Source organism: Cryptomeria japonica, chromosome 1, assembly GCF_030272615.1.
Source record: "Cryptomeria japonica chromosome 1, Sugi_1.0, whole genome shotgun sequence".
Classification (NCBI taxonomy): Eukaryota; Viridiplantae; Streptophyta; class Pinopsida; order Cupressales; family Cupressaceae; genus Cryptomeria; species Cryptomeria japonica.
In genome coordinates, this window is record NC_081405.1 from 288,637,380 (window position 1) to 288,647,861 (window position 10,482).

The 10,482-nt window shown below is 36.5% G+C and overlaps 1 pseudogene; it reads left to right on the forward strand.

Moving 5' to 3' along the window:
- Positions 1-206: 206 nt before the first annotated feature.
- Positions 207-1,453, forward strand: LOC131048841 (chalcone synthase-like; annotated as a pseudogene).
- Positions 1,454-10,482: the final 9,029 nt, after the last annotated feature.

Genomic DNA, 10,482 nt, shown 5'->3' on the forward strand with positions numbered 1-10,482 from the left:
AAACGATCTGAATAAGATCACGCAACCATAAGCAACTGCCGTCCTCTATAACCCCTGCCCTGGGTTACAGGTAGAATAATCTAACAACCACCTATACCGACTACTTTCCCTTCCCTATAAAATACGCTTCTCTTGCATCTACTTCCTCGTGCTTCTTTTGCTTTACTGCCCTCGAGTGGTTATATTTTTTATTCAGGATGGTTGCAAAAAAGATGGTGGACGTGAAGGCAATGAGAAAGGAGCAGAGAGCAGATGGGCCTGCTTCCGTCCTTGCAATCGGGACGGCCACGCCTCCCACCGTAATTGAGCAGAGCTCTTACCCCGATTACTACTTCCGCATTACTGACAGCGAACACAAGACCGAGCTCAAGAAGAAATTCAAGCGCATGTGTATGTTTCTACGTAATCATCTACTAATCTGATGGGTTTTAGTTATGATGACTGTGGAGTCTATTGTTTATGTTGCAGGTGAGAAGTCGACGATAAGGAAGAGGCATACTTATCTGACGGAGGAGATATTGAAGAAGAACCCGAATGTGTGCGCTCACATGGCGCCCTCGCTGGACGCTCGGCAGGACATGGCGGTGGTGAACGTGCCGCTGCTGGGGAAAGGCGCCATCAAGGAGTGGGGGCAGCCCAAGTCGAAGATCACGCACCTTATCTTCTGCACTACGAGTACTGTCGACATGCCCGGTGCGGATTATGAGCTCGCCAAGCTGCTGGACCTGCGCCCGAGTGTGAAGAGGTTGATGATGTCTCAACAAGGCTGCTTTGCCGGCGGTGCTGTTCTGCGAGTTGCAAAGGAATTCGCTGAAAATAACCGTGGAACTCGAGTTCTGGTGGTGTGCAGTGAGATCACTGCGTTCTACTTCCGCGGCCCATCTGAGGCGAACCCTGACAATATGGTGGGTCAAGCTCTGTTTGGTGACGGCGCTGCCGCCGTCATCGTGGGAGCAGATCCTGTTCCTGAAATAGAGAAGCCCTGTTTCGAGCTCCTTTGGACTGCGCAGACTGTTCTCCCCGATAGCGAAGGAGCCATCGTCGGGCGTCTGAGAGACTTCGGCCTCACCTTGCAACTTGTGAAGGACGTGCCGAGGCTAATCTCTGAGAAATCGAGAATGCCCTTCTGGAGGCCTTCCAGCAGTTTAATATCTCCGACTGGAACGAACTCTTCTGGATTGCCCACCCGGGAGGGCCGGCGATTCTGGATCAGGTGGAGTCGAAATTGGAGCTGGGTTCCGAAAAGTTGCGAGCGACCAGGAAGGTCCTCAGCGAGTATGGAAACTTGTCGAGCGCGTGCGTGCTCTTCATATTGGATGAGATGAGAAAGTCGTCCAAAGAAAATGGATATGCGACTACGGGAGAAGGACTGGATATGGGAGTCCTCTTCGGGTTCGGGCCGGGACTCACTCTTGAGACTGTGGTCCTCAAGAGCGTTTCCCTCTTAGAATAAGTTGAATAAGCGTCATAGGTGGCTGAGTTTGTCTTCGTAGTATTTTATCAAAAGTATTTTCTTTTTATTGATTTAGAGATGTAAACAATGTGTTTAATTTATAGATGAATTAGGATGTCAGTCATTTAGAGGTAGTCAGTGATAGTTTGAGATCGATAAATTCTTACAAGCTTAATTTTCAAGTATAGTGGAAGTTGATTTTTAAGCATAGGGAAGTTGATTTTGTCAAAATTGATATTTTTTTAACAATTGATTAATTAGTCGATTTATTGATTTAAAGACATAAACAATGTATTATCTAATTCATAGATAAATTGGTCTCACGTGATTTAGAAGTAGGTCAGATAGTTTGAGATCAATAGATTCCTACAAGTTTAATTTTCAAACATAGTAGAAGTTGATTTTGTCGAATAGAAATTATGATATGTTCAACTATTTGATTGATTAATCGATTTTATTTATTGAGTACTTGTTTTATTATTTATTATTTATTTAAAAATTATTATGCCAAGTAACAACAATGAATAGGTTTTAAAATATTACGTTTGAATGATTTACTTAATATTTATTATATTTATATATTACACATTAAAAAAAAAAAAATTAATTATTTATATAAGTCATTATTTGCAATTAAATGGATTCTTATATTCGGAGAATAGAAACAAAGGTCGGTATGTTTATATTTAATCCATATATCTCTTAGATGGATTGTCCATAGATAAAAGAAAATTAGTTTTTTCTTTTAAAAAAATTGTTGAATCTATAGTTTCGTTTCGTAGTTTTTATTATTTTCAAAATGACCAAGTTACCCAAATAAAAAGTTGCATCTATCTTTTATTTATATTGGAAAACTAAAATGATAAGTAAAATTTAACTAGTTTGATAAAATAGCTTAAATTAATAAATATTTAAATTTGGACTTCGAACATAAAAGTTATGATCATTCAAAGTTTCAAAACAAAATATGCACTTTGAGATATTATACCTAATAAATCATTCTTAAACTATAAAAATGAGTTGATCCACTATGTAAGGCCCACAAAAAACATCAACACTTATAAAAAAATTAAAAATCATCTCAATTATGCAAACATTGTGCCCATTTGATTGTAATTAGGCTTTTTTAGGAGGTCCAAAGAAGAGGGATAAGTTCGAGCCCCCTATGCTTTGACTCTTGGTCATGCATACATATGGAGACTAGGAGCTCGTTATAAATTAAAGGAGATTCTAATTGCTTAGCTTAAGTGCCCTATGATCAAGGGTTGGGTAAATCTATGACCACATGCTAAAATGAGCCCCCTATGGTTACATGTTAGCTAGAGGATGCGGGGATTTGTGCACTTTGGGAAAATATCTTTGGTCACTTGCATGACTAGGAATGAGGACTATGTGAAAAATAAAATAAATTAAAATTATAAACCCTAATTTATTTTTGATGTAAAGTATACACCCACATTTTTTTGTGTGGCTACACCTTATGTGTGTGCGCGCGCACACACACACATATTATTATTATTATTTATTTATTGTTATTGTTGTTGTTGTTGTTGTTGTTGTTGTTGTTGTTGTTGTTATTGTTGTTGTTGTTGTTGTTGTTGTTGTTATTGTTGTTGTTGTTGTTGTCATTGTATGTGTGCGTGTGTGTGTTTACATACAAATATAAATACATATACATATATTTTGATTTTTTATGTAGTGACCAAGTTTTTATTGGCATGTATTGTATGCATATCACAATTTTTATTAGTATAGATCATAATTTTTTTATCTACATATATCATATTTTTTGTGAGGAAATCTAAGTATCACTACCATTATGCATAGATACTTAAATTGATTATATATATTTCAAATATGTGTGTGTATGTGCATATAATAATTATATATGTATATATATATTTATATCTAACAAAGTTATATATGTATACATTTAATACAAACTATAATATGAAATATGTAATGTATATACAACTAATAGACATGCAAAAAATAGATAGTCAACATAGGTTAGGGTACTATACATTATGTATGGTATGAATGGTATGATCATATAGATTCTCTATGATCATACAATGTGTAACATAAACGAGTCAAGCGCTCTTCAAAAAGATAGACATTCTCTTGCAATGAAAGTATAATGTATGTTATGTCAAAATTCATCTCATAGCCTCTTCAAATGCAACCATGATGTGTATTTTACATCATCTCATAGCCTCTTCAAATGTAACCATGATGTGTATTTTACATTAAGAGAATTCAAGATAATTTTAACCTTTAGAACTACCTAAAAAAGTATGATAACTATGAAATAAAATATACCAAAAAATTGAAGAATGTTTGAAGGAAATATTGAGTACATGGATTTCTAGGGTAGAAACAATGGGACGAATTCATATGAAAGATAAATTTTATCTTTAAATGCACCCACAAAATTGGTGATCGCTAATGAGATGTTGGAGCTATTAGGTGATATTTCAACTTACTAGATCAAATTAGATATGTAGATAAAATTTAAGTTGAATTTATTTGAGGCAATAGAAGAGGCATTGATGTCTAAGACCTTGGATATTAATAGATATGTAAAAGCATTTAATCAGTGAAAAAATAATTTCAACACTTTTTTTCCCTTTACGTGCTCTTCAATTTTGCAAGTGGTGAACCTCATTCAACTTTGCTAATTAGTAGCATTGATAAGTTGATAAAAACTAGATCAAGTCTTGATATTTTTAATAAGGAAGAAAATGTATCTTTAGATGCTAAATATAATGCACATATTAGTAAAGTTACAAAGGTTATTGAATTCATGGTTATATAAATATAATGGATAGGTTTTTGTAGGTCAACTTCATAAATTTTATATCCATCAATAGATTCAAGTTCTTTTATTTCTTCCATGGCTTCAATACTTTTTTAGCTCCAAAATGCAAATAGAATATTGTCTTCTAATAGGATGTTGTACTCATTCTATCATGAAAACAAGCTTCAATATAGTTATCTCCAATTTGTAATATACCATTTCTCTTAAATATTATAATCAATCATCATTGTGTTCTTTATTGCATCTTTCTTGCAATGAGTATTTCTCATAATGGATTTTTATTTAATGAATGGAGTAATTTTGCCTTCATAAAATATGGAGAATTTCTAATTGTAAATGGATTATTAAAAGACTGGGGCTAGGATTCATTGTATACATTACTCCCTAAGTTGCACTTAAGGGGTTATTAGTTTAAATAGTATCATTATATAACTAGTTTTTGATTAAGGATAAACAGGTTTTGAGGGGACCCAAAACCCCATACAACAAGTTTTGGGGGGACCCGAAACCCCATACAATAGGTTTTGGGGGGACCCGAAACTCCACAGGTTTTAAAGGGACCTAAAACCCTAAGATTTTACCAGGTTCTGCAACCCCCAATACAACGCTACTAAAAGGAAAGAACATTAGAAAACCAGCATGAAGCAATCACCGGTGAGGAGGGACCTCAAGGAGATTAGTCCAAACTGGTCAGCAAGAGTAAACACAACGGAAACACACATATATGATGGAGGCAATGCATAACAGATAGTTTTATTGCATGAAATTTGATTACATCCAACCCAGTTACAACATACCGGCACACAAGCCTGGTAGAATAGGTCACATCAGGACCTTGAATCGAAAGATCTATCTTCTAGGAACAATCTATCTATTTGATACTTCTTGATCTTCAATTGATTACATTCTAAAGCATGATTATATATATATATATATATATATATATATATATATATATATATATATATATCGATCCAAAGGATCCGGTCGGCCCAAAAAGGATCAAAACCTGAAGAACAAGATCTAATGTGCAAAATGAACCAGGTCGGCCTCCACTAAGAGATTCCTCCGGAAAATCCAAAGGATGAAATGTAGAAGGTCGGCCACACACCAAGAAACATTGAGATCAATGTCAGGGGCTCCGCATGCTTCGAAATGGGCTCCAGTAGATCACCATAATAGGTCTCAGGCAACCAGTAACAAGAAACTGTCATGGAAACCAGTAGAGATATCTTGCCGAAAAGTGATCCAAATGAGATGATGTTTGAAAGAAAGAAAGGTGATCAATTCTTCAAGTTGAATCCAACTCCACAAGATCCGATGAGCCAAAACTGAGACACACAGAAAGGAAAACTGAAACTGCAAACAAAAAACAAAACAGAAAATAAAATGTTTTTGGTTGATGCAAGATTGTTGTGAATCGGATGCTCTTGCATCAGACATTTGGGCTTAATGAAAAAGTGAGCCTCTCACTTTGCTAGGGTCAGAGGGAAACCAAGGCGGTCTACCTCTATCTGATAAATCCAAGATGAATCTTCAACTAGTCTATTCTTCCACTTCACACGATATTCTTTGTATTGACTATTTCGAGTACTACGCCCAATCCTACTTTCTAAAATCTCTTCAATCTGATCTGGTTCCTTCTAGGGTAGTTGTTTCTCCAAGTCTGCAACACTGTCCTCACTGAATTTTGGTTTATGGTACTCATGAAGATCTGCAATGTTGAATATAGGTGAAATACTTAGACTATCTGGTAGTCCTACTTCATATGCATTTCCAGAACTAAACTTCCTCATAATCTTACAGGGTCCAAAATTCTTCATCTGCAACTTATTATAAGTTCCAACTGAGAATCTCTCTCTTCTCAAGTATACCATCACCTCATCGCCAACTTCAAATTCCTTATGTCTCCTCTTCTCATCTGCCTTCTCCTTATATTTTCTATTCATGTCCTCCAAATGTTTTTTAACCTGAATATGCAATGCTTCCATGTGATCTGCAAAATCTTCTGCTTCTGAACTCTTCTAGTCTTCATTGATAATGTCTCTCAATTCTTCTATTCCTCTAGGATGTACTCCAGTAACAATCTCAAAAGGTGTTTTTCTAGTACTTCCATTCACAGAATTGTTAGGCAAACTATTTTTGTACAAGGATCAAATCCCAACATTTGGTTGTATCTCCCACTAAACATCTCAACAAGTTTCCCAAACTCTGGTTAACTACTTCTGTCTGTCCATCAGTCTGTGGATGAAAAGTAGAACTGAAATTCAAATCTGTCTTCATCTTCTTCCAAAGTGTTCTAAAAAAATAGCCAACAAACTTAGTGTCTCTGTCTGAAACTATTCTCTTAGGTAATCCATGCAATCTCACCACTTCCTTGAAAAATAGGTCTGCTACATGCAATGCATCTGATGTTTTCTTACAAGGTATGAAATGAGCCATCTTTGAAAATCTATCCACTACCATAAATATAGAGTCATTCCCTCTCGTTTTATTAGGCAATCCAAGTACAAAATCCATTCTTATATCCTCCCAAGGTCTTACCGGTACTATCAAAAGTTTATACAATCCCACATTTTGACTACTATGTTTTGCAACTTGACAAACTCTACAACTTTGCACATATCTCTTAAAATCCTTATGAATTTGGGGCCAAAAGTACTTCTCACTCACCAATGCAACTATTTTATCAATGCCAAAATGTCCAGCTAAACCTCCACTATGCTTCTCTTTTATCAGGTTCTCATGGAACTCTTAGATATGCATAACTGAACTCCCTTGAATAACATCTCATCCTGAATGAAATAATCCAACCATTTTCTTCTATCAACCGTAACCAGTTCTCTACATGCTTTCCAAGGTTCTGCAAAATCCTGGTCTTCATCATACAAGGTCTTCAAATCTTCAAAACCTAATACTGTCACCCTCATCTTTGTCAGCTAATTCCTTCTCCTACTCAATGCATTAGCAACTTTGTTAGATTTACCACTTCTATGCTTTAAAACAAAGGTGTAACTCTGCAAGAATTCTACCCATCTCATATGTCTCTGATTCAACTTACTCTGACTATTCAAATACTACAAAGCTTGATAATCTATATACACCACAAACTCCTTAGGCAGCAAGTAGTGTCTCCATTTCTTCAAGGCTTTAATTATGGCATAAAATTCCCGATCATACACTGAATATCTCCTTCGAGTATCATTCAATTTCTCATTGAAATATGCTATTGCTCTCCCTTCTTGACTTAAAACCGCTCCTATTGTTGTTCCACTTGAATCAAAATCCACTTGAAATAACTTATTAAAATTCGGTACAACCAACACAGGCTGCTCAGTCAATTTCTACTTCAACAATTCAAAAAATTTGTTTGCTCCGGTGGTCCACTTGAGTTCCTTCCGATCTCCCCTCATGGTCTCAGTCATAGGGTTACAAACTGAACTGAAATTTCTAATAAACTTCCAGTAAAACCTAGCCAATGCATTAAATAATCTTGCCTCTCCAATGCTTTCCAGTGTAGGCCACTCACCAATGGCTTTCACTTTCTCAAGTTCCATCTTCAAACCATCCTCAGATATCACAAAGCCCAAATAGACTAACTCATCCTTCATGAAAGTACACTTATTGGTATTGATCAACAACTTTTCTTCTCTCAACCTCTGTAAAACTTGTCTTAACTACAACAAATGCTCCTCTTTTGTCTTACTGAAAATCAGAATGTCACCCAAATACACAATAACAAAATTACCCAATAATTTCTTTAATACCTCATTCATCAGCCTCATGAAAGTACTCGGTGCATTGGTCAATCCACAAAGCATCACTAACCATTCATATAGTCTTTCACTTGTCTTAAATGTTGTCTTCCACTCATCACCTTCTCTGATCCTGATCTGATGATATCCACTCTTCAAATATATATTTATAAAGTATTTTGCTCCACTCAAACAGTCCATTATGTCATCCATCCTAGGAAAAGGAAACCAGTATTTCACTGATATCTTGTTTATTGCTCTTGAATCAGTACATGTCCTCCATTCTCCATTCTTCTTAGGTGCTAATACTGTTGGTACTACACAAGGGCTTAGACTTTCCTTGATCAAACCTTTCTTCAATAGCTCCTACACTTGTCTATTCAGTTCTTCATTCTTTGTCGGTGTCAACCGAGTGTGTAGCTTTGTTAGGCAAACTAGCTCCGGGAACCAAGTCCATGCAATGACTAATACTTCTAGCAGGTGGCAATCCATCAAGTACATTATCTGAAATGATGTCCTTATATTCTGTCAACAAATCTCTTATCTCTTTCGGGTGTTCTCCTTCCGGTTCCAATCTCTTAGTCTTCTTAGGAATTAAGGCAGAACACACATTCTCATGTCTCAGCCCATCCATGAATTTCCTTCCATCTACTAAATAGTTTCTAGTATTCATACAGACTTCATTCTTCAAGGGTTCCTCCAAAGGTAACAAGGTTTGCTTCATCCCATCATGTATTCCTAGTCTATCAAACTACCAAGGTCTTCCCAACAAAAGATGACAAATATCCATAGGCATAATATCACACAAAACTTCATCATGATAATTCCCAATTTTCAATTTTACTAAACATTATTCACTTACTAACAAATTATGTTCATCCTAAATCCATGCTATTTGATAAGGCTTAGGGTGTTTCAATCTCTCCAATTTCAATTTATTCACCATCTCTTCTGAAACAAGATTATCTGAACTACCACTATCAATAACAACTTTACAACACTTATTGGATACCTTACATCTAGTCTTGAACAGGTTCTTCCTCTGCAAGGGTTCTTCATCTCCTCCAGTATGCCACAAATCTCTCCTCATCACCATCAGTTCTCCATCTTTCGATTTATTGTCTGATCTGGTGGGGTTTTCTTCCACCGCTATTGCTCTTCTGATAGCCTCTATCTTCTTACATTTAAATACACGATGTCCTTCTCCTCCACACTTAAAGAAGGCTCCTCTAAATGTCCGCTTGTATTGTCTTCCAAAGTTCTCATTCTGGTAACCATTCGATTCTCTCCTCCAATAGAAATTTCTATCATCATTCCGCTATGAATTACCTTCTTTGCTCACTTCCTTGTCCTTGTTCTTCTCTATACTGGTTCCTCTTCCTTCCTCTGGTAAACCTTCCACCTCTACCTCTTTGTCTCTGCTTGTGTCTTTTATTCAATTTCTCTTTAGCCTTTAGTGCATACTGGTAAGCCTCTTCAACACTCTCCAATTTGATCATATGTACTGAGTTCATCTTGTATAGACATCCGCAATCCATTAAAATATCTTGCAATTTGTTCAACTTCATCATCATGTCTAGATCTTATGTTCAACTTGTAAAATACTTTAGTTTACTCCTTCACACTAGATTCCTTCTATCTCAGATTCTGCAACTTTTGGAACAAATCCACTTGATAATTCACTAGGACAAACTTTGATTTTAACTTAGCAATCATCCTATCCCATGTCTTGATCTTTTCTTTACCTCTTCTTTGCCTATCAACTTGCAAGTGCTCCCACCAAAGAGATGCATGACCTTTCAACCGGGTACAGACATACTTCACGTTCCTCTCTTCTGCAGTGTTTTCAAAATTAAAATACTTCTCCATCTCCGAGATCCAATACATCAATTCATCCGAATATAACTTCCCATAATATTCTGGTGGTGTAAAATGAGGTTTGGTGTTCACCCTACTCAAAACCCTTTATAAAAACCTTTCTTCATCCGGATCAACTGCCGGTAGGTTCACTTGTTCTGACGAGGCTTCTTCTCCTTCATATTCACTTACATCTTCAATATGTTAGCCTCTTCTCTAGGCTATCTCCACGGCTTCTAACTGGGTTGCTATTCCTCTCAACATCTCCATTACAGCAAGGTCTGCATTCCCACGTGCTCCACCATTCCTAGTTCCTCTTCACGCCATTGATTCATACTAGTCTTCTACAATTCCTAGTCGGATCCACAATCTCCCACCCTTCAAAAAAAATTCAGGATGCGCAACCTCCGAAATGAAACTTCACTCTGATACCACTTGAAGTAGTCACTGGTGAGGAGGGACCTCAAGGAGATCAGTCCAAACTAGTCAGCAAGAGTAAACACAACAGAAACACACAGATATGATGGAGGCAATGCAAAACAGATAGTTTTATCGCATGAAATTTGATTACATCCAACTGGTAACAACCAGGTTAC